Source organism: Bos javanicus, chromosome 18 (assembly GCF_032452875.1).
Source record: "Bos javanicus breed banteng chromosome 18, ARS-OSU_banteng_1.0, whole genome shotgun sequence".
Classification (NCBI taxonomy): domain Eukaryota; kingdom Metazoa; phylum Chordata; class Mammalia; order Artiodactyla; family Bovidae; genus Bos; species Bos javanicus.
The window spans coordinates 5,772,218-5,800,164 of NC_083885.1; the positions used below are offsets into that span (position 1 = coordinate 5,772,218).

Here is a 27,947-nt window from a genome sequence, read left to right on the forward strand (position 1 = left end):
AAAACCGAAATTAAAGATTTTAGACTGAGACACCATGAAAGGCTCTCTTTTCATTGTTCTTTTATTGTTTATTGACATCAAAAAGACTTTTTAGTTTAAACTGACTTTAATGTCTTTTGAATGGTCTTTTGTAAAGTGACTTTGAAAACTCAGGGATAATGTCTTCATTAAGTGGAGAAAAATCTTGGGGAAAAATATCACTGTAACTTGGCTTTCATTAGAGTAGAAAGAGATAAAGCTTTGCTTAATTGATGTCTGTTTTCCCTCTGTTCAGAATTATAAGGGAAAAGGGGGCTGGAATTAGTGCTGATAAAAGCTTGAAATAGGCATAGCACTGAAACTTGTTCCTTCCCTTTCTTTGAATTGAGAAGAATATGCTTCATATAACTCTATAAACAGTCTTAGAATAGTCTAGGCCCCTTGTCTTTCTGGTGTAAAATCACTTCAGACCCAGTGGAGTGACACCGGTCATCCTGGCTCTTTCTGCCTGGGCTTCATTTTCTTTTTTGTCTGTTTGTTTCCATCACTGATTTAGAAATTGAGGTGGGCAGGGCGGCGGAGTAGGGATCTACTGGCCTGGTTTTCTATATCCTTAAAAATGTCTGTTCTCTCCCCGCTCCTTCCTAAGCCACAAGTCAGAACTCATGTCTTTCAGAAAGCCTCGCTGATTGTACCAGCTACCTTCCTCTTTTCTCCATATTATTAATGGCAAAGGAAAGAGCTGTACATCGGAGCACCACCCCTCCAAGGTCAAACCGAGTTTCTGGACGCGTCGTTTTGCTTCCACACGTTGCATGGGATGCAGTTCCTGGAGGAGCCTTCCCACGGCCGGTTCTCGGCTCCTCTCAGGAGGGTTGCTGAGCCATTTCTTCTCTGTGCTCATCGTCACCCTGTGACCTGATGCTTGGATGGCACAGCATGGCAACGTGGAAAAGCACAGGGCTTGGGATCAAACAGGCTTGGGTACAAACCCTGTGTCTGCTGTGCACACCAGCACGTTGACCTAGGGTAGGTCACTGAACCTGTCTGAGTCTCAGTTTTCCTCTCTGTAAAATGGGGACAATAGCTTTTACCTTCAGGAGTTGTGGTGGATTGCCTGAGGTCGCGCGGCGTGCTGCTGTGATCCACGTTTTTATTTCCTCAGCCCGCACAGGCACCCCGTGCTGCGTGTAGGCAGTTGTCCTCTGGCTCTTTCGGTGTAAGCAGCTCACAGTTGAAATGACTTCCCTTTTCACCTGTTCTTTCCCAACCAAAGCGTGTCCCAGGGTGCAGCTTCGAATGCCATGATGTCTTCCATCTAATAGTTCTGAATGACTGACCTCTCTTTATCATGGATAGATTGTATTTGAGCACGTGGGCAGTCCTGCTGGCCTTGCACTTTTTCGAGTACTCAGATGCCATGGAGTCACCGGCTTCAGAGGCAGATGTAAATACTGAGCATTTTCAGTAGCATGGAGTCACTGAGGGTTTGTTACGTAAACCCTCAGGGGTATTTATACCCTCTACTGAGGAGGGTAATCGAGCCTCCAAACCACCCACGGAGATCTCTGCCTGTAAAATATTTAAGGACTGGTAGTATAAAGCTATTTCCCTTCTGCAATTTGTTTCCCATCTAGGAGCAGGTGAACAAGGAAAGTAGGGCTCAGAGTAACTTATAAAATGCCAGACTCTGAAGCGCCAAAATGCATCTCCTCACAATAGCACCTGGAGAAGGGCCGAAGGCAAACGCGGAGTAAACAGAAAAGGGATCCGGGTTCTGAAATTGAGATGGCAGGGCTCCAAAATGCCGCATGGTGATGGCGTTATAAGTCACCCATTCAGTACTAAGCCAGACGTCCCTGGCAGCATACCACGGGGTGTGCAGAAGGCCTTCTTGATAACAAGGGCCCAGTTAAGGGATGTGAAAAACCGAACCTTAAAAGCATAGCACACTGCCAGGACAGCTCTAAGACCTCACACACAGTGGGGAAGAGTTTGTGGATCTAGCTCACACGCGACATCCAGGCCAGACCTCGGGACTGTTGCTTTCTCCCCATCCTGGCTTGCAGAAGTGTCGTCAGGCACACTCTTCCTGAGAAGATAACCTCCAAGACGAGTGAGCCCCAGAAGTCAGGGGGAGGTGATGCTGGGCGACCCCATGAGATGCTCCAGAACAAACAAATGTGTGTACCCTGGGACTAGAGCCCAAAAAGGTGGATGAAGTTCTCTAAGACTCTCAGATACATCTCAGTTTGAGATTGTTGTATTGTAAAGGTAACAGCAGCTGCTGTAAAACGTAAGCCCATGTGGGTCCAGTGATTCAATCAGAGTCGTGTATTTCCTGGGTATATAAGGTCCAAAGTGGCTCTTGGGATTAGCAGACAGCTTTCTTCCAAGTGATTTCTTGGGGACCCAGGCTCTGTCCATGCCACGGTTCAGTCATCTTCCACACCTGGCTTCCAAGGCCACCTTGGTTGTCTGCAATGAGCTGGAAAGAGGCAAGACCACGGGGCTCCATGCATGGTGGCCTGGGAGTGGCGCCCATCTGTGGAAGGCAACCGTCCAGGAAACGCAGCCCAGCTCTGTGCTGGGGCAGAGAGGGACCAGCCGCACGCCTCTGCCCCTGTTGTCTGCTGTAAATCACTCTGGATTCTCAGTTTCTATTTATGTGCCAACGCTCTTCATGTCTGACCCTGGAGAGAGCCGGAGATAACTAGCCGTGCTCCCTGCCCCCACAGTCTCAGTCTCTTGGGGAAGCGTGACTCCATTCTTACCGTCTGGTGTGCCGAGTGTCTGCCTTTACTCTGCAGATGGAGAGGGTGATGGTTCGCTCACCTCCACGGCTTCTTTAGCAGCTGAGCATGGCCACCTGACTGTTCTGGCTGAAAGTCAAAGCAAAAGTCTGCAGCAGGCCTTCCCAGGGATGTTTTGCTTTCAGAGGAAAGGGCAAGGCGTTGCTGGTGTTTCCCCCGCTCCTCCTGCTGATCCCGAAGGAAGATGTGATGCCAGCATCCGTCTTGTCATCATGAAGCAACAAACAAGGCTCAAGAGTCAAACGAATGGCAGAGACAACGGCCCCTTCATTGTGGGAGCAGAGTTAGCAGCTGCCTGACAGGCGAGTGTCTTCATCCAAGATCTGCTTTTCCTTTTCTTTCCCATTGATGAGCCACCAATAAACATACGGATGCAAATATGATATGTAGGTTTTAGAGAGTTTTAGGATCATCATTCGGGGCAAGAATGCAGTGGTCATCCTTCACCCCATTTATCTCTTTGAAAATGATAATTATCTTTTACTTAGTATGAGGACCACTGCAGTGCAGTGTTTCTAGAAAGTTACCAATTTTAATGCAGGGAGGCTGTCTTCGCCATCCGGGTATGTCTCGCCAGCACATTTCTGTTGCGGTGGCGTGGGTGGGGTATGGTGACCCCAGAACTCAGCGTTGTGCCTGAACATCCAGCTCTTCCTGTACTGTTGGCCCTGTGACTTTGTCCTCAGACCAAGAGACATTATGGTCATTGCCTCATGGTTTTAAAAATCTTTATTTGGGCCACATTGATTAGAAGATAAATATATACAAATAATTAGTACCTCAAAGTCATTTGATCTGAATTAGGCTGTGGTGTTGGAGAAGACTCTTGAGAGTCCCTTGAACTGCAAGGAGATCCAACCAGTCCATTCAGAAGGAGATCAGCCCTGGGATTTCTTTGGAGGGAATGATGCTGAAGCTGAAACTCCAGTACTTTGGCCACCTCATGCAAAGAGCTGACTCATTGGAAAAGACTCTGATGCTGGGAGGGATTGGGGGCAGGAGGAGAAGGGGATGGCAGAGGATGAGATGGCTGGATGGCATCACTGACTCGATAGATGTGAGTCTGAGTGAACTCCGGGAGGCCTGGCGTGCTACGATTCATGGGGTCGCAAAGAGTCAGACACGACTGAGCGACTGAACTGAACTGAGGCTATAGTTTCAGTCATTCTTAAACAAAATAATTATAATAATATTAATAATAAGGATTTTTTCATGCCAAGGAATAGTGTCAGTATCATCCTGAGGTAGGTGTATGACTTATTAAGTGAATTTTAAAAGGTTTTTAATGTATTAGTTTCCAATTTTTTTTTCCCTTTTCACCAAACCTACCCGAGATAATTGTTACTAGCTTCTGATTCTACATATTCTTGGAACACTGCAGATATGATTCTTTAGAAACAGAACAGTGTATACGTTTCACTTTATTCAGTCAAGTCATTCCTTTGATTATTCTGATTAGTTACTGGGATGACAGTATGCAGAATGCTTACAGTGGTCAAAAGTTGGTGAAAAATAAAAGTCAAATGAGGGAAAAACAACACTGTAAATGTCAGTCTCTGTATATATTTCATATTAAAACCCCAGCCAGGTAGAAGCCCAAATGCAAAGACTGGGCTGTATACTGTGTTCATAACCTGCTCCATTAAACAGTGGAGTTCCGAAGCAGGACCAGAGGGAATGTGGTCAGCCTCACTTCTCATGAGCCAAGGTCGTCATGTTTCCACTGCTGAATATTTCAAAACTCTTAGTTCTGGAAGCCTCTGTTCATTTTTAAATAGTAGAGAACATTGAGGCCTTTATAATTACTTCTTAAGGAGGGAATTCAGAAAGTTTAGAATTTAAATTTCAGTACACAGAAACTAAGTTCTCTTGCTTTTCTGTAAAGTGCCCACAGTTTAGAATGTATGCCATCAAGTTTTGCTTCCTGGAAGCAAACCACACCATTGTGTTACCAGATACAGTAGCTGTCAAATGAACCCCCGTCAAGACGGGATTGCTGGTCTACCTCTTTGCCAGCTGGTCTTGTTTACCACAGGAGACCAGAACTGTGTTCCTTGGGCTGAATCTGATTTTTGTGCATCCTGTTTTCACATTTTTAAGTATCTGGAAAGATACAAAAAAAAAAAAATGAAGTGTCTCATAACACATGAAAACTATATTGAGATGTGTGTTTGTCATTAAATAAAGTTTTAATGAAAAGACTGGCTTTCTCATCCATGTGTGTATTGTCTGTGGCTGCTATAGCATGACCATGGCAGAGTGGAGTAGTTTTAACTGATAAGATGTGGTTTGTGAAGCTGAAAATATTTACTGACTGCTCCTTTGTAGATGTTTGCTAATACTTTTTAAAAATTTATGTATATATGGCTGTGCTGGGTCTTTGGTGCTACGCACGGGCATTCTCTAATTGTGGAGTCAGGGATTTTCACTGTAGTAGCTTCCCTTGTTGCAGAGCCTAGGCTCAGGGTGTGTGGGCTTCAGTAATTCTGGCACATGGGCCTAACTGCTTCTCAGCACGTGGGATCTTCCCAGACCAAGGATCCGACCTGTGTCCCCTGTATCGGCAGGTGGACACTGGACCAGCAGAGAAGTCCTGTTGGTCTTGTTTCAGGAGATGCCCTTGCTTGTGAGCAGAGGCAGTGGAGCGGGATTGTTGCCCTCTTCTCCCGGTGAAATGAGCAAAGAGCAGACTTGCCTCCATGCCGATACGGATCCCATACCTGCTTTTAGGAATTCTTTCTCTTCACCCAGTCCTGACTCTGACCTTCCCTGTCAACCCCACTCTTTATTCCCAGGTCCTTGCAAATAACCAGGAAGGTGTTCGCTAAGGACCTTTGCAGCCAACCAAAAGAGTCACCTCTAGGTTTATCGAGCCATCGTGGGGCGTAGTAGGCCACGTCCTTGTCACACGCACGCTGCCAGTGCTCAGTTACAGTGTAATTTAGGGATGATGAGGGGAAAGTGGTCTCTCTTTATCTGTTAATTCCTTGGAGGAAGTTCTGTTCGGAATGAATAGTCTTGAAATGTGTAATAAAGTTACCTATCAAGACCACTTTTACAGAGAGATTTAAATGTGATAATAAGAATAAAAGAAAATTAAGTGACATTGAGGGCGTCTTCTTTTATAACAGCTCTTGGTCTTGACTGTTAAGCACACTGTAAAATGACTTTTATACGTTTATGGATTGAAATGGTTCTGCTGAAATTTTAAGTGTTAACATTGTTCAAACTTCCATTACTACCACCTCGCACCTTGTTACGAAATGGCTTCATGTTTGACATTTTGATCATGCTAGCCCAGGACACGGGACACTTCACGCTGAAGCTCTCCTGTGTGACAGAGGGTTCTAGTTATTTTGACGGCAGCACCTCTCCCTAGGAAGCCAGCTGATATGTTTGCATGTCTGTAAACTCATTGTCACAGAAAGTGTGTTCCGGAGAAGGAGAATGCTTAAGTATTTTAATTGCCTGATTGGTGCAGGTGGAAAATGAAGTCTTTTTTTTTTCCAATCTCATTGCTTCCTTTGCAGATTTTCTTGTTTTCTTTTTCGACTACAGTCCATAGCCACACCTCATTTTTTTTTTTTTTATAGTAGCTTTATTGAGATAAAAGTCACAGACCCTTCAGTCCACTCATTTAAAGCACACAGCCTAATGACCATGCACAGGATTGTACACCTGTCATCACAATACATTTCAGGACATATTGTTACACCAAGAAGAAAGCCTAGATGCTTCCAGCCACTGCCTCCCAACCTTGGGCACGCACTGGCCCAGGCAGCCACTAATCTACTTTCTGTGTCCACCTGTTGGCCTCTCCTGGACATTTCATATGAACGGGATCCAGCAGCACGTGGTCCTCTGTGACTGGCTTCTTTCAAGGAGCGCCAGTTTCACGGTACAGCCTCCTGCTCATTGTGTCTTTCTTAAAAGATTTCAAAGTAGGATACTTGTGTGTACAGACATACATTTGAGCATGGTTGGCTCTCCTGGATTTGTCTTTGTAGTCACTGTCGTGAGTGGCAGTGCTGTGTCCTAGGGGACACACACACACACACACACGCACACACCCGTACTCATACCCATAAAGCAAATGCTGGTTCCTCTGACCTTAAAACCTTCTTCAGCTCATCTGTAGGCATATCTGAAGAAAGGCCAGCCTGGGATAGGCTTATATCCAGGATCCTGCATTAGAAAGTGTGGTGTAAATGTCCCCAGTGTCTCAGACGATTTGGAAGGCGCCTCTCCATCGTATTCTCCCTCCTGTCCTTGTCCTCTCTGCTCTGTACAGTGAGAGCAGGGCTGTCCTTGGTTACCGGGCCCGACTGTCTCAGCATCTTCTGGAAGTATTACCTTTGCAGGGAATAGGACCTTTGGGTAGATGGGTAAATGTGGGTTCATCAGTAATTTTGCTTATTTCTTCCCAGAGTTTTGCAGAAGCAGAGAAAGGTGCAGCTTTGTTATTAATGAGTCCTTTGTAATGCTTAGGCTCACTTTTACAAGGCTCACTCGGGAAAGATAACCTGAGGCCCTATTTCCATCCTGATGAACTCCAAGTACTGACCATACCTTTTTAGAAACAAGAACTTGTAAAACAAAAGGAAGAATGGTTCCTTATTATACAAGTGGAGGAGTTCAGAGTTGGACCTCCCTCGGTTCTTTCCTTCTTTCTCCCTTCCCACCACTCCACACCCCATGAGAATCATTTTCCAGTTTGCCAAGAATGGTCCATGGAAACCTGTTCAGCATTGCCAAAGCCAGACAGATTTTGGCTGGGCGCTCATTGGATAGAATTGAAGCTTTGGCTTTCATTTTCATTTCAAGACCTGTCCCCCATTATCATGGAGGATGGAAGGTCTGCTTAAGTTAGAGCTAGCTAATTGCTTCCTTCTTGAAGTTCTAAATGAGTTTTAAAGTGAAATGCATATCTCCTTGTGCTAAGGAGCCAATACACAATAGGCAATTGAGATAGCAAAGACTAATTTAGAAAAGGTTGTTCTGTTCTTTTCTCTCTTTTTTCCTTGCCCCCTTCCCTCCTTCCTTCCCTTCCTTCTCTTTTCTCCCTTCCTCTTTCAGCTCTGCCTTTTGTCCTTCTCCTCCTTTCATTTAACCCTTACAGATACAGTGGGGTTGTGCCTGTGGGCTTTTTGCTCATAATTAAATAAATTATTTATACATTTAACACAATCTTGAATTACTAGGTGATCATCTCAGGCACTCAGAAGGATGAGAGCCCTTGAAAGCAATATCCAAGCATAGATATTCCATAGCACGTCTTACAATCTAAATATTGCTTTTAGTGTAATCGAAGCAGCAAGAGTAGTCACAGCAGTTGATGGACTATTTTTCAAATTGATTTCAAAAATGTATTTAAGGGGATGATCTTCTAGTCTAGATTACCTATTGATTTTTAATATGAAAAGCTCATTATGTAAGCAGTAACTGCATATAAAAACCTAGCAAACCTTTGCATAAATCCTTTAATTGAATTTCCAGAGCCTGTGGTTCTACTTTTTTTTTTAATTAAATCTATTTCTTTTTTTAAGTGTTACTGTGTAATTTGCATGCTGTGAAGAGGCCCTGTCCCAGATAAAGTGCCATTGATCCTTATTAAACCTCACCTCTGGGCTTGCTTAAAACTAACTGGAAAAATTAAAGTGTTCATGCCGCAATGCACTTATAGCTTGTGTGATAGGATTATGGAAAAAATAATAAAACTAATTTCCAGGAGAGAATTTATAATGTGAGATTTTATTTTTTTCAATTTGATAATTAATAGTGAAATCATATCATATATATAAATCATATTGTAGCCTATAAACAGAAATGGCAATTAGGGAAGATAATATATACTTGATGTAAAACCATCATGTTACGTGAGGATAATCTCTTGGTACTTTAATTTTTTAATTGTAGAAGGAATGGATTATGAATTCAAGTCAAACACATTAAAAATGGTGGGTTTCCTTTGAAAACTCTGATTCTTTTACTATGCACTATATTAGTAGGTGTTTAATTTTAATGTGAGGAAGTATAAAAGATACAGAGAAAGATATTCTGGTTATGTTCATGCTTAAATGTATGTATCAGAATTACCAGGGGAAAGAAAAATATAAAAGCTGCAATAGGTTTTTCTATTTTTTAATACCCAACATTTGTTATTTTAAAAGCAATAAAATCCCCTAAAGAAATATTCATAATCAATAAGAACACAAAATATGGAATATATTAACTGAGTTATAAAAATGTTCGTAGTACAGCACAAAATGAAAAACACAGCAAGTTATGTACGGTTTAAAATGTAATCAATTTTGAGGTTGTATACAAGGATATAAATGATAAACACAAGTAGTAGCATTTTTAGTAAAGGCTGTTACAAAATACTGTATTTATGGCCTATTCCATTCTTTTTATAGCTCATTAATGTGGAAAACAAACACAGTGTATCCATCTTCTCAGACAGCTTAAAATTCCCTTAAATGATATTTTTAAATGGAAATACTGAGCTCATTTGATCTGTTTCTTCTATGAGGACGTGTTAGTTTGAACAGCCTGGTGTACCCAGGATCCTTTTTGGGACTCTGAAATAGGAAAGATGTTGATCATGTTGCATCGCCCGCCATCCACGGAAGGGGGCCACGTCTACCACTGTTACAGTGGTTGGGCAGCGTCCCCCTCCTCTGGAAGGGCTGTGTACCTGCCCCCCACACACACACCCACACCCTCCCCTCCCAGGAAGGACCTTCACACCCTGGGATGCTGCCTTCATTCTTCGGGCCACGAGGGGGCTGTTGAGTTACCGGTCCACGGCACTAGCTGGCGGGGGAGAGTTGTAAGGCTGGTTCCAGAGGTGTTGGGCTTCCTGTGGTACTTATGAATATGCATAGAGTGCATACTCAGCAATCTAGCAGTTCAAACTAGACAGCTGGTTGTGCTGGTAGGCTGTTTTTGTTTTTTTTTTCTCCTCCCCCTCTCTCCTTCCCTTGGCCAAGCGCTTTCTGGGTAAGCTGAATCTGTAATGTAATTTCATTAGCTTATTTCCAGTATTTCATTTGGTTTTGATGTTTCCGTCCTGGCCTCTGTTTTTCCTCCCATTTTTGTAATCTGTAGAAGTCACTGGTCTGTTAGGATCAATGGAGCATCTTTTCATGGCTGTAGGAGTCACAAACTTGGATATCCAGCCTCCTTACAACATAAGTAGGGTTTAGTGATGCTCTGTTTATTTTCCATATGGAGTGTTTGTAAAAGAAAGGAAAAAGTGTCTCGGTAAGAAGGGCAGAGCTTTGGAATTGTTTCCCTTCTCTCTGGACTAACATACAGTCCAGCACCGTAGAACTCCATCTGTAGGTCCATCCACCCACCCACCCAGGACCTACTGAGTATCTCCTATGGGTCAGGCATTGCTTCGGACATTATGGATATGAATTTGAATTTGGATCAGTCATTCCCGTCAAGATCTCACTACTTAGTGGGGAAGTGAAAGACATTTTCCAATGACTTTAACCTAACTCAGCATTGAGTTATAGAGACCTAACTCAGTCTTGGGTTTATTTAACTGCGGGTTATAAAATTCATCATGATGTTGAATTTGTTCTTTCTTTTTTTTTTACTTATGACTAGTTTATTTGGAATTTTTATAAAACTAGTACTGTTGGTGGTAAATGCCATGCTACTAAATACTGTGAAGAGTATGGTTTTAGAATTATGTCTCTTTGTGGCATCTTCATGTAAAAGAAGATACTTTATATAGTAAGAACAGACATAAGATACATCCCAGTCTCCAGAATAGATTGGCAATGGTCTGGTGGCCCCAAAGAATTATGTGGCCGTTGGGAGAGCTGACAGAGAAGTCCATTTGTAGAGTGTGATCAGTCCTTCGCATGGTGAGGGCAGGGCCAGGGCAGCAAATAAAGCGACATAAATATCTGGCCCCGGAGCTTGGGCAGTGGCCAGAGGCAGGATTTAGAGTTCCCAGAGCCAAGACTCAAGACCCCACGGCAGGGGTAAAAGCCAGGCCAACTATCCGCAGACCACCCCGCATGCATAGAGGGCTCCAGTAATGCTGATGCAGTGGTACCCCGATCGCTGCCCCTTCCTGCAGACAGTAGAGCCAACAGCAGACAAAAGCGAGCATCTGAGAGACGAGAACCCGGGCAAAGGGGCATGGTTCTCTTGGCTTCAGAGCCCAGAACCCATGAGGGTTCATGGCCTCGCCTGAACTCATAGAAGCAGTGTTATCTTCTTTGAGGCAAAGTGATGGATTACAGAATCGAGCTCCATCTTGTAGAGGACAGTTGATTGGCAGAGAACCAGTTTACTTTCTGGAACACCTTGTCGAGAATGGTAGCCACTGAGGGCCTGAGAGTTAAATGTTTAGAAGAGAGTAAAACATTTAAAAGACGCTTACTCCTTGGAAGAAAAGTTATGAGCAACCTAGACAGCATATTAAAAAGCCTTGCCAACAGAGGTCCATCTAGTCAAGGCTGTGGTTTTTCCAGTACTCATGTATGGATGTGAGAGTTGAACCATAAAGAAAGCTGAGTGCTGAAGAATTGATACTTTTGAACTGTGGTGTTGGAGAAGACTCTTGAGAGTCCCTTGGACTGCAAGGAGATTGAACCAGTCCATCCTAAAGGAAATCAGTCCTGAATATTCATTGGAAGGACTGATGTTGAAGCTGAAGCTCCAATACTTTGGCCACCTGATGCAAAGAACTGACTCATTGGAAAAGACCCCGATGCTGGGAAAGATTGAAGGCAGGAGGAGAAGGGGACCACAGAGGATGAGATGGTTGGATGGCATCACCAACTCAATGGACATGAGTTTGAGTAAGCTCCAGGAGTTGGTGATGGACAGGGTGGCCTGGTGTGCTGCAGTCCATGGGGTCGCAAAGAGTCTGACACGACTGAGCGACTGAACTGAACTGAAAACATGTGATGCAGAATCTTGGAAGGGGCCCCCGGTTGTGAGGGGCCCTGAAGCTTACTCTTCACTAGCTTCAAGGTTTTGCTGAGGCCAAATTTTTTCAGAGCCAGGTTGGAGATGGTGCTTATCCATGTCAGTGACTGTGTTGTACTACATTTTTTTTTTCATGCACCCTGATATGAAAGCTCCTTCTCCCATTTTTTATTTGGCTTTAAAGGCACTTCAAAACTACTCTGTGTTCATGCATGTCTCCTTCAGTGAGCGAGACTGGACCCCAGGAAGACTACCTCTGTTTTCGGGCAAGTCCTCCATCTCCAAAAGCACTCTCTGACATGGGAGACTTTGAAAATGCTTTCCTTTCTCCCCTCATCTGGGTATTTTTTTTCCAGTAGTTTCTTAATGGTCTTTAGTGAAGGAAGTAAGTGACACTGATCAGTGAAGGTGGACAGTAAGATTTATAATGTATTTGTGCTAGCTGATTGCCAACAGAACCGGCCTCTCCCAGCGGTGCTGTACGCAGACTCAGAAAATCAATAGGGATTAACCTCTGACCCCCTTCACATACTTATACTGTGGGCTGCATCGCTTACCAATATTTCATCTGCTTCACTTAGCTGCTGTTACTTACTCAATAATGTGTGGCCGATCTCACAAGATACTAATTAATTTTTTAAAATGCAGCATCACTTGAAGCTGTGATAGAATATCACACCTTTGGAAATCAAGGCCCTTTTGGTTTATTTATTAAATCACATAATTAGCCTTAATTAACAACAACAATAGCAACACTGGGAGGAGAGAGCTAAAACTCGAGAGTTTGCTTGGCTCACAGCTCCATCCACCTTGCAGTTAACCCGGGGGGTCCTCTGTGCCTCTCACGGGGCAAGTGTCCCCTGGTGCCTCAGCTGGAACATGGGCCCCTTCTCAGGAAAATCGCAAATCTCACCTTGTAGATGCACTTTTTCTTTTCTATTAAGGGGACATTTTATGGATACATTGGTAATGTGATAACTTGCCACAAAATGAACCCAATGTATTGTTTTTTAAGGACTCAAAATTAACTTTCATATGCCGTCCATTTGCAAAAGTATGCAAGAGTTTGTGTGAATGGGATGTTTGATTGACCTGCCCTTAATTATTATTACTGCACAGGATGCGAAGAGCCCAGTTTGCAGCAATGCACTTTTTCCACCCTTTCCCTTTAAGCTTTGGCATATATTACAGTGCTCTACATTCGTCTTCAAAATGGAAATTGTTGTAGATCTCCTTCATCCAAATCCCTTTTGTTCGTGGATTTTTTTTTTTTTTTTCCGCAAATATACCTATTCCCCAGAGTTTACTTACAGTTTCCTATTGATCCGGCAGCTGGTATTTGAATTGGTCGATGTACTCTGTAACTTGTTTAAGATACCCTACCTGAGCTATTAGTTTAAATAATGTATTCATAAATTGATTAATCATTACAGTAAGACTTATTAGCTGCATTTATATCTGTGTGTTTTCCACAATTGACTTGTAGTCTAATAATCACGCATACTTAAGCAGAAGTTGGGCTTTACATTAGAATTTAATAATTATCGAGGTGGAAAGCAAGAGTGTTTGTGTGTAGCAGTTGAGCAGATGCAGGGCTTTAAAGATTGGACTCACTGAGCAGATTGCTACCTGTTTCCCAGGTAATATAGATAACTCTTTCTCCCCTCTACCTCCAGAATGAAATACAGGAAGTGGATCTAATTCTGTCTGCATCAAAGAAGGGATGGAGTTTTCCAAAGCTGTCCCAGGGTCATGGTTCTGGAAGGTGGTTGGGGCCAGAGGGAGGAGAATTGGGAGGAATGTTGTCTTTGCAAAGAGTTATCTATGTTACTCCGAAAGCTGCCTCATGGTGGGGCCTGGGGGCCTTTCCGCTGGGTTTTCAGTGGTGGCCACACACCACGAAGTTCACGCACGAGGAAAGACACTCCCGCGCTGATGGCCAGTGAGGCTGACAGACCAGTACAGATGGGCAGTGCAGCCAGCTGGGTGAGTCTGCCTGGGAGCCCAGCCTGCCCCATGGAACACCCTGGGGCCAGCGTGGAAAGACCTTCCCTAGGCGAACAAGAAACAGCTCAGCCGCACACGGGGCACACGGCTACACGCACTTTTATTTCTCATTAATGAACAACTTATAAGAGTAGTTTTAGGCTCACAGCAAAAGTGAGCAGCAAGTACAGAGTTCCCTTGTCTCCTGGTCCCCACACACCTCACACACAGCCTCCCCGGGGTTCGCACCTGCAATCAAACTGTGTTTCAGTTAAAATAGCTGAAAGTGAAAGTGTTAGCTGCTCAGTCGTGTCTGACTCTTTGCAAGCCTATGGTCGAGGCTCTTCTATCTATGGGATTCCCCAAGAATGCTGGAGTGGGTTGCCATTGCCTTCTCCAGGGGCTCTTACCCACCCAGAGGTTGACCCTGAGTCTCCCCCATTGCAGGCGCATCCTTTACCATCTGAGCCACCAGGGAAAAACTAAAACAATCGAATGGGATGTCAGATGATGGTTTTGCATCTGGCCTGCCCAGCGCGACGATTTCAGACTCCGCAGGAAGGCCTTTTCGAGGTTCTTCTTGGAGGTCAGGATCCCTCAGTCTTTCCACTTCATCGTCCCTGAGACCCCAAGCTCCTTCCTCCCCACCACTGTGTTTGCCGGGAAGCTCACCGCCTTACTGCATGTCTTTTCTACTTCACCACCTGCCCCAAACTAGTCAATAGCCTGCTAAATTCATCCCCCCTGTGTTCTGGGGTGATGGTGCAGGGAGCGTGCGTTTATTCAGCTGCCCGAACACCCGTTCCCCACCGCAGGAAGATGTCTACTCACAAGTGAGCAGTTGTGCTCCTGACGTGGGGCCCCCCTTGCCTGGGATGCTGGCTCCAGATAAAGGGCAGATTGCTGGGGCTTCTCCGAGGTGCCCTCTCCCCAGCGCGGGGCTCCCTCCATCCGCTACTGAGAGTAAACCTGCTTTCCTCCATCACTCGTCCCCGAGCTCATCTCTCCAACCGTGTTCAGAGTGTCAGCATGGATCTCGTCTCCATAAAGGCCCAATGGGCTGGCCAGGGAGCCTCAGCAGATGTGTTACTAACAGTGTTTAATTTTCATCCCATAGATGTATTAAACTTCTTGGTGACCTGGGAGCTCGTGTAGCTACCATAAAGAGTTTGCTAAACTTGGAATAGTGGATGTTTTGTTCAGAAACAAAATCCCTTGGTGCCTGCCGCTACCGTCCCAGGGGTGTGTGTGTGTGTGTGTGTGTGCTGGGAAGGGTGGTGTGCTGGTGAATGTTTAACATCCAGCTCTTGGGGAGGGCAACCAGCCCTGATTTTTAGTGTTTGCTGATTACTGCAGGATAAATACTCACACTGTGGCCAACAGGAAGTTAGGAAACAGAGCTGGGATGGAATGTGTGGTCCCATACCATTCTATATATATTAAAAAGAGATTATTATGTATTTATATCACACGCATATATATATTTATGTCAAATGTTCACTTTACACAGTGTGAGTACACATAAATGACCTCAAGAGCATAGATAATATGTTAAAATTATTAGCATACTAAAAATTATGTAAAAGTTTTAGTAAATTTAGTAAAAAGAAATTTTAAGTTTTTTTAGCAAAAAATGGGATGTGCAGTCCCTTATCATTTCATATATGTTAAAACTGGCGGCTCAGGCAGTAAAGAATCTACCTATAATGCAGGAGACCTGGGTTCGATCCCTGGGTCGGGAAGGTCCCCTGGAGGAAGGAATGGCCACCCAATCCAGTGTTCTTGCCTGGAGAAGCCCATGGACAGAGGAGCCTGGTGGGCTAAGTCCATGGGGTTGCAAAGAGTCATACATGACTGAGCAACCAACATACATATTATACTCATATATGAGTATGTGTGTATATATATATATATATATACGTGTATATATAATCCCACTGTACAGACACATTATACAGATATGCAAATAACAGAGTATAGACAATATGCTAAAAGTATTAGTGTACTAAAAATTACACTAAATTTTCGGTATAAACATACTAAAATTATTCAGATGTATTGGATTCTGAGTCTCTTACTTTCTTATTGTATAGCGTGTTTAATTGACAGTTGACGTAACTTAAAGCTTAACAGTGTGTGTATCTAGCAAACAGCTGGTGAAAGTCATGGCTGCCCTGAGTGCCTCGGCGCAGGCCGCAGCCGCACCCCTGGGTGTGTTTGTGGACCGCCAGTCTCCAGTCGCATCCTGTGCTCAGGTGAAGCTCACGGTCTATTCCTAACTCAGGCTCCCTCCTAACAGGCCATCCCTATGCAGTTTTCTGCTGGGGCGTGATGAGTCGGTTGTCAGGCTGCTAAAGTGTCCTCGACAGCAAGCAGACGCACGCAGCCCGCCTGGTACATCCTAGACAATTCTGTTGTACTGATATTAAGGACAACAGCATTTTGCCAGAAGCTATAACGAGATGATTTTGTAATAGCAGCATGGTGACACCAGACTCTGTTTTGCAATTTTCTTTAATATTTATGCTGGATAAATAATTTATCTCTTTTTTTTTTTCAGTTTTTTTTTCTTTTTTCATCTCCAGCATGTTGATATAGACAGGTGCTAGTTTTCCCTGAATGACTAAAGTAAGAATTTGGTTATTTTCTCCCCCTGGGGGGCGGGGGGAAAAAAAAAAACAAAAACAGATGCATCAGCAGAATTGAGCTTCTGGGAATTGTTTCCACATTTCCGTATCCCATCGACTGATTCGGACTAATGAGACATATTAGGATCAGCCCCCACGTTTGAAGGGAGTCACTCACTGATGTGACATGCTTGCCTGTCATTATAACATCCGGGCCGCCTATGCTGAGGTTTCTGAACAATCAGAAAGTCGCGGCCCCTTCAGCTGTCTGTTGGGGACTGCTTGTAGTTCTTCTTTCTAACCCAGGGTTTCTTAACCCCGGAGCTGTTGACGTTGGACGTGGGATCCTTCTTCCTGCGGGACTCTGTCCTGTGCGTTGTAGGATATTTAGCAGCATCCCCGGCTTAGGCCCACTGAACACCATAGTAACCTTTATACCTGAGAAGGGATAATGAAAACTGTATCCAAATACTGACGGATACACTTTCCCTGGGGTTGAGAACCACTGTTCCAGAGCCACAGCTCTTAACCACTTACAAGGATAGGAAAGGAAGAATAGAGATGTTCCCATTGTATTTAACCCTCTCTTTCTCTGGCTTCCAGAGACAGCCAGCCCTCCCAGAATATTAGACTTGTAAATAAGGCATCCTTATGTCAACCAGGTCAGTTTCTGCACAGGGACCTATCCAGGAGGGAGCCAAGCAGTATTTCTACCCAAGAACCAGCTTCCATAGGTGCCGGGCTCCTGAGGAAGAAAGGGGGTCTCTAGAGTGGGTGGGCGGGCCCTTTCCTCCTCTGTTGTTGGTTGTGGTCACAGACTCGCTTCTGAGCTGTGTGACAGGTGGGGGTTTCACTGGGGCCTGGGCAGTGTGCTTTTGGGAGCCCTGAAAGGTTCCCCCTGCCCTTGGCTGGGCGTGCAGGGGATGGGAGCAGTGCTTCTTTTTTGGAGGAAGTGCTTTAACCTAGTAGCCTTTAAGGTGACACAGTCTGAGCAGTCAGCACAGGATGGATTTCAGGATCGCTCCTTCCCAGCAGAGAACTCACTCCTAGGGGACCTTCATATCCAGTCTAGATGAAGGGCACCCCCTGGAAATTGTATCATGTTCCCCCTGCATAGTGCTACACCCAAGTCCCCTTTGCATGCCCACGAGGGATTCTCTTGAGTTTCTCTCTGCAGACGGGGGCTCTCTGGCTTTTCTGCCGGGTCTGCCCTGACATCCTCTGCGTGGCCGGATAGACTCTGCTGGGCCGGCCTTTCCCTGGGCCCAGGGCCTTGGAGCTGCTGTGGAGGTGCTGTCGGTGTTCTGTGTGTTCAGGCGTCAGCTGCAGCAGCGAGTGTGTGGACCGGCTGGGCTGTGCGCCAGGCAGACCGGGACTGTGCTTTCTGGGCCGCCTCGGGGCTGAGTGTCCCCGGGACAGTGGGATTCACCTCTCCAAGTCTTATTTTCCTTGCCTGCTCAATGGACATGGTGATCTCTTATGGCAGAGTAGCTGAGTGTTCAAATTAAACAGTGAACAGTGGGTGTCTTTCTTAACTCAGATGCAGAGCAGGCCTTCAGGAAGCCCCACCCGCTCTTACTGTCGTTTTTTCTTAAGGCCATCGAGGTCATCCCCTTGGACAGTGGCCCTCAGCCACCAGGATCCATCCTGCCTGGGGGACAGGGACATGCCTAGTCTCTGCAGAGGGCCCGATCTTTGCAGAAACTGTTGAGAAGAGTCGTCATCCGTGGCCCACTTTTCTAACTGAGATGAGATTTCATGCTCGTTGCCAACAGGTTAATAATGCATGAACTTTCTGTGGAATTTTAGGGAGGCGTCATTAATGTCCCCCAGGCTCAGTAGTGTCTGTGAAGTGGGTCTAAGCAGGGTGACGAGGAAGCTTTAGATTAAGTGAGGTTGACACTCAGGCGCAAGGAGCCTCCATGCCCCCAGGCCGGGGGAGGTTGTGTGAGTTGGAATAGCTAACTCATGGAGAACTTTCTCTCTCATTACTTGGCTGAAGTGCCCCCTCTGTGTTCCTGATAACAGACCTGTGAGTGTCTACAGAATGCCCTTTGGGAGAAAACGACGGGAACATTCATGATCTCTGCTTTGTTTCTCTGACAGTGTTTTCACGGCGATGCTTGCGCTGTCGTCCCCTGAGAGGGGGTTTCCACCACGTGTGCATGCATGTGTGCGTCACATGCGCCGTGCACGCTGGAATGTCGAGACTGGACAAGCCTCGTGTTTCCGGAGCACTCTAACCCTGTCCTCTGTGGTCTCCTGGTCTCCCTCTTTAGGATACAAGGCGAGGGCGGAAATGCCCTTGGCCTGACACCCAAGCAGGGGCCTGTAATGATGGGCAGGGGCCTTATGGAGGTCTTGGCCGTGGTCGAGGGCAGTTAGAAATCTCCAAGCTGGTTGTCTGGTGTCTGAGACCTCAGTTCTCGCCGCCAAGCCTTGTCCCTAAAGCTGCTGATAACCAAAGGGTGTATCACTGGTGTGGTAGCAGTTGTTGGTGGAGGGGGCTGACAGATAGTCAGATGGTTTTAATGTGTAGATTCCACTGGGGTAAGCTCTAACAAAGACCCATCATTTCCCAGATAACCAATTCTTTTAAAAGAACATCTGTTGAAACTGGCAATTTACATTCTTCTTAAAATACGGAGCGACATAATTAACCCTCTGGGGAGACTAATATTAGTTTATTAGAGACAATTTCTAGTTCTGTTTATTTTTACACTAAACGATTTGTTCAGATTGGGGGAAATTTTTTTTTTTTTTTTTGGTGGGGTGGATTTGCCTTTATTTAGGGCTGGTCAACTTTTCCTAATCAAGGACACACAAGGTCATTGGTGAGGTGATAATACAGGGGTCATGATGACCATCCGTCAGGAACCAGTAGAAGTGTCCTGAAAGGGCTCGGAACTGTTTGACGCTGGAATGATTTTGTTACCGCACTAACTTTGGGGTATAATGAGTGGTTTTCATGGGGACGTGATCTGTTGCTGACGTGTAAGTAACACACGTGTTACTGACTCGTCCTTACACAGGTCCCCCATCTCCCACCATCACACAGGCTCCTTCTGCACCCGTCGTTGGTGGCACCCTCTTGTGCTGTCTGCCGTAGTCCCTGTGAACTGATTTACGGTCAGCTGCACTCACTTGTTTCCAGCACTGGGCCGATTCCTGCCTTCTGGCTTGTCGGGGACAGAGAACAGAGAGCCAGGGCCCTCTGAGGCTGTGCAGAGGCCAGAGGGAGCGCAGGCCCCTTTTGTGGCTCAGAGGCCATCTTTGGATTGCGGAGCGTGCCCGCCTGAGCCTCCAGCCGTTGTGCGCTCTGCTGCCCTATCGTGCGGTGAACCAAGCCCACTGCTGTCTTGCCCTTGTTGCCTCTTCCAGCGTGGGGCTCCCCTGTCATCCTGTGCTCCACCGCTTCTCTCCTCTAAACGAGGTGCTCATGAAGGAGCTGCGGGAACCTTCCCCACTGCCAGTTGCAGGACTCATGAGCACGGGTGTATCTGTGTCTCTGAATGAAACTGGCTGTGAGCTCCTGTGAGAGCCCTGCTGAGCTGCCCAGCTTGGCTTGCAAGCCCCTGATCTGGCCTGCTGATGGCTGCAGCCTCTTTCCCTCTGAGGGCAGCTTTGTGCTTCAGCCAAACTGAACTGGGTTCACCAGGCAGAACCCTCGGTGCCAGCCGTGCTTTCTGCCCAGGCTTCCCAGGCTCATCCATCTGTCATCAGACTGCTCTTCATCCTTCAGAACTCAGCTCTTGGTGTCACCTCTTCCCTGAAGCCTTCCCAGACCTCTACTCGCCCAGACAGCATCACCTCCTCCCTCAGTGGTGTGGGCGTTTCTGTATCCTGATCGTTCAGTTACACCTTCTTCGTTCCCATCAGATGGCATGGTTCATGGGGGAAAGGACCGTGTTTTATTCCGTTTCTACCCCAGGCTGGGCACCTAATAGGTGCTCAGTGAACAGTGGTTGGATGTAATTCTCCCCTTCCCCTCCTGCTGGCCTCTACTTAAGATGTAATGGCTTTGGTGTTTTGTTTTGGGGTGAAGTGTAAGAGGGTACGTTGCACGTGTGTGGGAGCAATTACAAAGTCCAGTCACACTGGAAATGGCTGACTCACCCCTGAAGTTTCTTTATTTGCAAGCTGGAAGATGAGAGCTGATCTTGACCTGCCTGGAAAATCTGAGCCTATGAAGCTGTTCTGAATAACAGTCATCTGGGGATGGGGGCGGCAGGCAGCAGATGCCTCTGGGGGCCCGAATGTCCCCTGCTGCCCTCGTGCCTCCTCTCCGTCTCCCTCCTTGCTCTGTTGCCTGCATCAAGGTTCTGGGGCTCACGGCTTTGCTGATCTGCATCTTCCCCTGCCTTTCTCCCTGCAGCTGAGACGTCTGACGTCTACGTGCGCAGAGCCAGGGCTGTGGGGTGTCCTTCTGTAGACTTCTGAAACTTGGCCTTCTCCCCCGGAGATCCCCAGCTGGCCGCCTTCACATCACAGTTAGCTGAGCACCCAGAAGGTGGGTGACATTGCCACAGTGAGGGCAGCAGACAGTCCCCACAGGTGGCAGTGATGTGTGTACAGCTGATGGGGGAGGTTTTTAAGCTGAAGGCCAGTGAATGCGGCCTATGTCATCAACCACACAGTCTTGAAGGACACGTGTCTTCTGAAGGTGTGCACGCACATGTGTGTGTACATGTGTGTCTCTAGGCTTATTTGACGTTACTGATTTTTCCCCTCTAGCCAGTGGGCAGGTCACCCATGACGTGGTCCACTGGACAGTCCACCTCAGGGACTATTTGGCAATCAAGGCCTTTCTTCTGACTTCCTAGTGACACTTTTATCATCGTATATAAAGCCCGGCTGCACAGTGTGTTGGAATCAAGCATATGCAGCATCCAGTTCACACTGGATGGATTGGGACTCATGTCAGCACTCTCCGCTACGTCTGGAACCCTGACAGTGACCATGAGGTGATCTCTGACCTTCGCGACACAACCCAGGGCCTGCCACTGGGAGGATTTACCGAAGCCATGTTTCCCTTCCCTCCTAAGGGAGACTGGAATTATGTGGAGATTTTCTGTATGTATTTGGGGCTGGAGGGAAGTTTTATTGTGGTGCTTATGTGCCCTGAATAATTTGCAGCAACTTACAGAGTTATAATTCAGGGAGTAAGTGGTTGTGAGAGAATTCACAGTGTCATACCCAAATGTGTGTTTTCCCTTCATCTGTAGCCTTCTTGACAAATTACCAGGAGTTTTTAGCCCTGTTATCACTGAGTACTTGTGCACCATAAGTATGGGAATGGGGAGGACCAGCGTGCATGCATGCACTCCCAAGTCCTTTAACCTTCTCCAATGCATGAAAGGGAAAAGTGAAAGACAAGTCGCTCAGTCGTGTCCGACTCTTAGCAACCCCATGGACTGCAGCCCACCAGACTCCTCCGTCCATGGGATTTTCCAGGCAAGAGTACTGGAGTGGGGTGCCAGTGCCTTCTCCGTTAACCATGACAGACACCACTAATCAATCAGAGTTGTGCTCAGCACAGGACTCCAAGTGGCCGTCACTAACCGTCCGCAGTCAGTGCAGCAGATACTCTTTATCTGCCATCCTTGCAGGGTGATGCTTTGATGAAAGCATCACAGTTCTTCCTGAAGAGGACAAGCAGGCCACCTGTGCAGCAGTCACACCTCTGGGTATCTTGTTCCTGGTGATGTTTTGCTGTCAGAGCTTGGCCCACCTTCCAGCACGTGGCTGGGAAAACTTTGAGCCAGTTACCTAAAGGGATAATGCATGTCTTAGAGTTCCACTGCCTGCCCGGATGTCACCCTCACTCTCCAGCCATAAGCTGGGGCTGTGTAATGAAGTGTCCTCTGTTAGGAATATGTGTATTAGGACTGGTGGTTCGTGTTGTTCTGGTCTAGAAGCTTTCCTGGAACAGAAAGGATTCCTTGAAAGACCCATTGCAGAGGCAGGTGTACCCAGGTTGAGTGGAAGTGTAGTTTGATGTATGCACAGTTTCAGGAATGTGTCTGTTGCATCAAGCTGTGTCCACTTGAGTGGGTATATAGTGTGTGTCTGTTACTCTCTCACAGCAGAGAAGAGCAGTTGCATTCGGTCATGCCAGGCCCTTAGAGTGTCAGGTGGGTTATTTGTAAAATATCCTCAGGGTGTTTAAAGGGAGTCATTCTTTACAAGTTGTGATAAGTGACATCACCGTGAAAACAACATAATACGTGTAGCTAAGACCTGTATAGCACTTGGTATGCACTTATATGCAGATAAACCTGTGTAACCATGGCCCTCTTTGTGTGTGCTTTACATAAATGAACACCTAAGACTATCTTATACTCATTTTGGAGATGAGAAAACTGAGACACATGGAAGGTAAGCGAGCAGGCTGAGAGCACGCAGCTGAAATAGTTGTCTGACCCTCTAAAGTCTGTGTTCTTACCCACAGCAAGGCACAGCATCATCCGGAAACTTCTCTCCATTTGGATTGATTAAGCAGGGTGGGAATTCTGGACTTCGATGATTGTCAGAAGGCAACAGAGTTGGGGGTCTGGACCTCAAGGCCATGTCTTTGCTTTTGGATTTTGGACAGGCCAGTAAATGAACATGAAACAAACAGAAAGCAGCAGGCACACCGAAGAGCACAGAACCAGCAGCAAGTAACCTCGGAGCCCATGGAGGGCCCCCTCGTCTGGCAGCAACAGGGGCATTTCTGCTGCACAGGCCGGGGGTCTCTGGGTGGGGCTCGTGCATGTGCTTTGGTAGGAAGTACCCCACCTCCTGGGTCAGGATGGTCGCCGCTTAATGGACTGTACATCAGTGGCTTTGGGAGGAAAAGAAATGTAAGGCTCGGCCATCGGTCGGTCCCTGAGTCAGCACATTGAACTTTTGGTCAATTAGCTCCTCCCCCCATCTTTATGGTATGGCCTTTCCTGTAATTACAGTCGAGATGCTATAGCTGGAGGAAGGCCTGTCAGTGGAGTAAGAGGCTGCTGTCCATCGCGGGGTGACAGCCGGTTCCGAGGGCTTCAGGCCCGTCCTTAGAGAGCCTTGTTATTTCCTCCTCCGCTGCTTTACCCCAGCCCTGTTCGCCTCCATCCACCACCTGGACAGAGCAGTCTTATTCCATGGCCAAGCCCCGCGGGTCAGGACCCCAGACATGATGTACTGCAAAGTAGAGATGCTTCATTGATCTGTATTGTTTTTAATTAAGAATCATTTTAAAAAATACGCATCTGTGTGCGCACAGGAAAAGATCTCGGAAGACGTGTGGCCGGCACTTTGTCAGGCACTTCCCCTGGGGGTGGGCTCGGGTGGGAAGCGATGGGAAAAGAATCACGTTTTGCCTTAGGCCAGCCTATCCTTGGTTTTCTTTCTTTTCATTTTTTTAATAACCAGGGACAAAAAATAATAATAATAATAATAATAACCAGGGACGACTTTTGTGATTTCAGATGACTCTGTGTCGTCGAAGAATCAAAATCAGTAAACTTATTTCTCATTATCAGAAATTCCCCAAGACAGGAACATTTTAGCTGGAAAAAGCACCAGGTCTTCTGATCACTTGCCTGAGGGTCTGGATCTGAGTGATGGGTTTTCATCTTTGCTCTTTGAACTTTGGGCCAGTTAGAGCTGGTTGCTGTTTTGGACTGTTTCTCCACTTGGTGTTCCTTTGCTTCACCAGCTCATCTTGGCCCTCTGCCCCTCTGTTTTTCTTTTGCTTCCCCAGGATCCCAGGCGTACCCCCATCCTTGTCATACTTTCTGCAGGCTTCAGGCACGATCGCTCTCCTCTGAAGGGAGTACCCTGCCTCCCCGCGTTCATTCTCCATTTCCCTGCGGCTGAAAGTCAAGCACACGTTTGTAGTCCTGTTTGGTGCTTGGCCTCCGTAAAGCTATAAACAGATGCCGATGTCCTTAGGAATGCAGTCCTAGGAGAGAATGCCGTGTCTCTGACGAACTGGAGGTGGAATTGAAGGGAGGAATCACGTCCATCAGCAGGTGGCTGGCGTCCTGTGGGTCTCTTCCGCTCTCTTGGCGGCTGTTCGAGGTGTCCGTCCTGTCCCAGGACTGTCGCATGTCCCCAGGTGGGCGGTGGTAGATGGGTGGGTGCGTCCCACATGCGTTTGTGCATGTGGCCATGGAAGGCAAGGAAGGATGTGCTGTGCACACCCCAAGCTGCTGGGGCCCCTTTGGAGCATGTCACTGACAACACAGTACATAGAACCCCCGTGCTGACTGTGCACTTACGGGCTGGTGACCACTGTGCCCGGGAAGATGGGAGGCTGTCTTTGAGGGCCTGGGTCTGAGATGGGGACAGGTCAGCCCAGCCTCCCAGGATGCCTTTCCCTGAGCCATCGCACAGAAGCAGACAGGTCACTGCTGCAGGCACAGGCCATCACGCACCCGCTTCTCTCCTGTCAGCCTCTGTAGAACCTTCAGGAAGGAGAACAGAGTGCTCAGAAATCAAGGACGCTCACTTTTGCCAAGAATGATGTCCGTAGCAAACTCTGGAAGGAGGTGCTATCCAGAAAGGTTCTGCCGGGAGCTGTGGGGGTATCGCATGCTGAAGCCCGAAACCTGTGTGTCTGTACGCCTGTGGCCCTGGCGTGTAGTAGCTGGCAGCCCTCCGATAGGTATGTTTCTACCCAGGCCCGGCACGGCGGTGAGCTGGGTACGGGGTGAGGGTGCGTGCACGCAGGAGACTGGACGAAGCGGTTTGATTCCAGAGCTGTGTACAGCCACACAAAGATCCACCGGCAGCAGGGTTCTTCCAGTGTCACTCAGAATTTGTTCCTTTGCCAGTTTTTTTCTTTTTCCACTAGGCTTTATTTATTTTTTTATAGCAGTTTTAAGGTCGCAACGAGACTGAGAACAGTGCAGAGATTTCCCCCGCCCCGCACCCCGAGGGCACGTTTCCTACCCTCGATGAGCCCGCGGAGCCGCATCACCGTCACCTCCAGGCCGCGGTTCACCTTGGTGCTCAGCGCTTGTGTGGGACGTTTATGCATCTGGACAGAGGTCTGGTGACGTGTACCCGTCAGCGTCCTTTTGCCTGGAGTAGATTCACTGCCCTGAGTGCTCTGGACTCCCCTCTCTTCATCCTTCCTTCACCTCTAACCTATGGCAGCCACTGATGTCAGTTTTGCCCTTTCCAGAACGTCACATGGTTGGAAGCATACAGCTGTCACTAGAAGCATTTGCAGGTTGACTTCTTTAACTTAGACATGGGCATTGACGTTTCCTCCGTGTCTCCTCACCGGCTCATAGGTTTTTGCTTGTGTTGTTGTTGTTTAGCACCAAACAGTACTCCGCTGTCTGGACGAATCCAAGTGTGCTCTTCCATTTGCCCACTGAAGGACATTTTTGTTGCTTCCATGTTTGGGCAATTATGAATAAACTGTCTGTAAATATCCCTGTGTAGGTTTCTGTGTGGACATACGTTTTCAGCTCATTTGTGTAAATACAGAAGAGCACAGTTGCTGGTTTATATGCTGAGAGTATGTTTAGCTCTGTAAGAAAGTGCCAGACTGCCTCTTTAACAATGGCTGGCCAATTTCACATCCCCTCAAGCAGTGAGCAAGGGTTCTCGTTAGCCACACCCTTGCCAGCACTTGGCCAGGCAGTGTTCTGGCTTGTTGTCATCCTAAATAGCAGTGGAGCGGTATCTGCCTGATTTACCAAGGTTTGTTTTTCATCGTGAGTTTTAAATAATCACACTTATATAAAAGTCTGAGATAAGTGGAAAAGCACATTTACCTCTGAAATAAGGACATCTGTGCGGAGTCTGGCAGTTTGCTGGTAACTGAAGCTGGAATTTTTCACTGGTAACATCTTACTGTGACCACTGGCCATCAGGAGAGATCTGAGACTAAGGTAGTGGGTTCTTAGTTCGTATGTTTTATGCTCATGAGGCAACTGATTTTAAGCCATTGGTCTGTTTGGGGGTTATGCCAATGACAATAAGTATTGAAATAGCAAATGGGCATTAGGATAATTGGTTTGTGGGCAGAAATAGTAGCTTATTACTGCCTTCCACCAACACCTTACTGCATATTGGATGTGCTTACTGGTGTGGATGCCCTCACTGCATTGCAGGGCAGTGCCTGGGTCCCAAGGCATCACTGTTGACTGTCTCTCACCAGACACTGTAGTGTTACATTTCAAAAAAGGCAAAAAATAAAATAAAAGGTAGACTAATTATATGCTGAAAGTAGTAAAACTTGCGAAAAAAGATGTTTCAAGAAAATTTGATATTTTTAGGAAATTGTCAGGGCCATCAACCTAAAGAGAATAGAAACAACTCTGTTAGACTTTCTAGCCTGTACTTTACGGTTTACTCATACTGCTTTGTAAGTTTTACCCCGTCATCGGTGGGGCCCACTCTAGTCCTATCAGAGCTTGTAAAGTAAGGGGTGAAGGTAACACGTCTCCACCTGCCTTGGAGCAAGGTTTGCTGGAGGGACAGCTTTGCCAAGCTTCACATGCCCTGCCCACAGAATTTGTGATAAAATAAAACTCTTGGCCGTTTCTCTTCGCATGGCATACGTATAACGCTAGTGCTGGGTGAGGGAACGGTTCAGAGACCGAGAACAGGCTGCATACATTCGGCTTAAAGGGAAGTTAAGTGACATGCAAAAATGGGGAGCTTTCTGTGCTAAGAAAAACCCAGCGGGGATGTCATGTTGTCCTGTTTATGGCGGTATTTGGTATGGCGATTCCACGTTCTTTTTTCTCTTAAATTCAAAGTCCTCAGCCCTCCGTCTCTCCTTTATTGGCATTGAGAGATAAGCACAATAATGATTGAGTTAAGATTGAATATCACGGAGGCGAAAGGAATAATTCTGAGGCCTTTTAGTCTATTAACTATATGAGGCTTCTTAATAGTTTGGCTCAAGGCAAAAATGATTTTATTCTAGTTTCATCCTCGTTGAGTCAATAATTAACCGACTTTGATTAAAACTGAATTTTACCAAGTATAACAACCATCTGGGCCTCTTTCCTTCCGTATGAGAAATGGCGCGTTCTTCCCTCGGAACAGTTCACGGGGTCCAGGGTGGGGCGTGGGCCTCAGGGCCTCGGCTCCGTCGTAATGCCTGTGCTTGGGGAGGCGGTGGTGTTCTGTGGCACCTGCCTCGCTGCCCTCGGAGGGGTCTCCCGCATACGGCACTGTCTCTCTGGGAGGGACTGGCCCTCGGGGAGCCCCTGGCTCTCCGCCAGCCCCTTCTGTTTTTCTCCTCTTGGCCCCTGTGCCATCTCTCTGCCTTTCAGCTGAGCTAGCCCTCCTGAAGGACCAGGCAGGACTGGTGGGGCTTTGCTGACCTGTGGTGAGCGGCGAGACTCGGGCACCGGGCAGCTGTGTTCCCTGTGCTGGGTACGGAGGGCTCCCTGCATTGCCGCTCAGACACCCTCCCAGCTCCCCTCGGACCGCTGCTTGCCCCGTGCTGGGCGGCTTGACACGCCACCCTCTCGCCTCCAGGCTGAGCCTCGTCACGAGTGAGGACCGGGCTTCGTCCGCCCGTCTCCAGCACAGGACTCGATGGCAGCATGGGTAGGCCATATCCATGGAGTGGGCCTGGGAG

The 27,947-nt window shown here is 47.0% G+C and overlaps 1 protein-coding gene across 5 annotated transcripts in view; it reads left to right on the forward strand.

The window, feature by feature from the left end:
* Nucleotides 1-27,947, forward strand: part of WWOX (WW domain containing oxidoreductase) — a 908,337-nt gene that overhangs the window by 291,418 nt on the left and 588,972 nt on the right. The gene's annotated exons all lie outside the window — the stretch shown is intronic.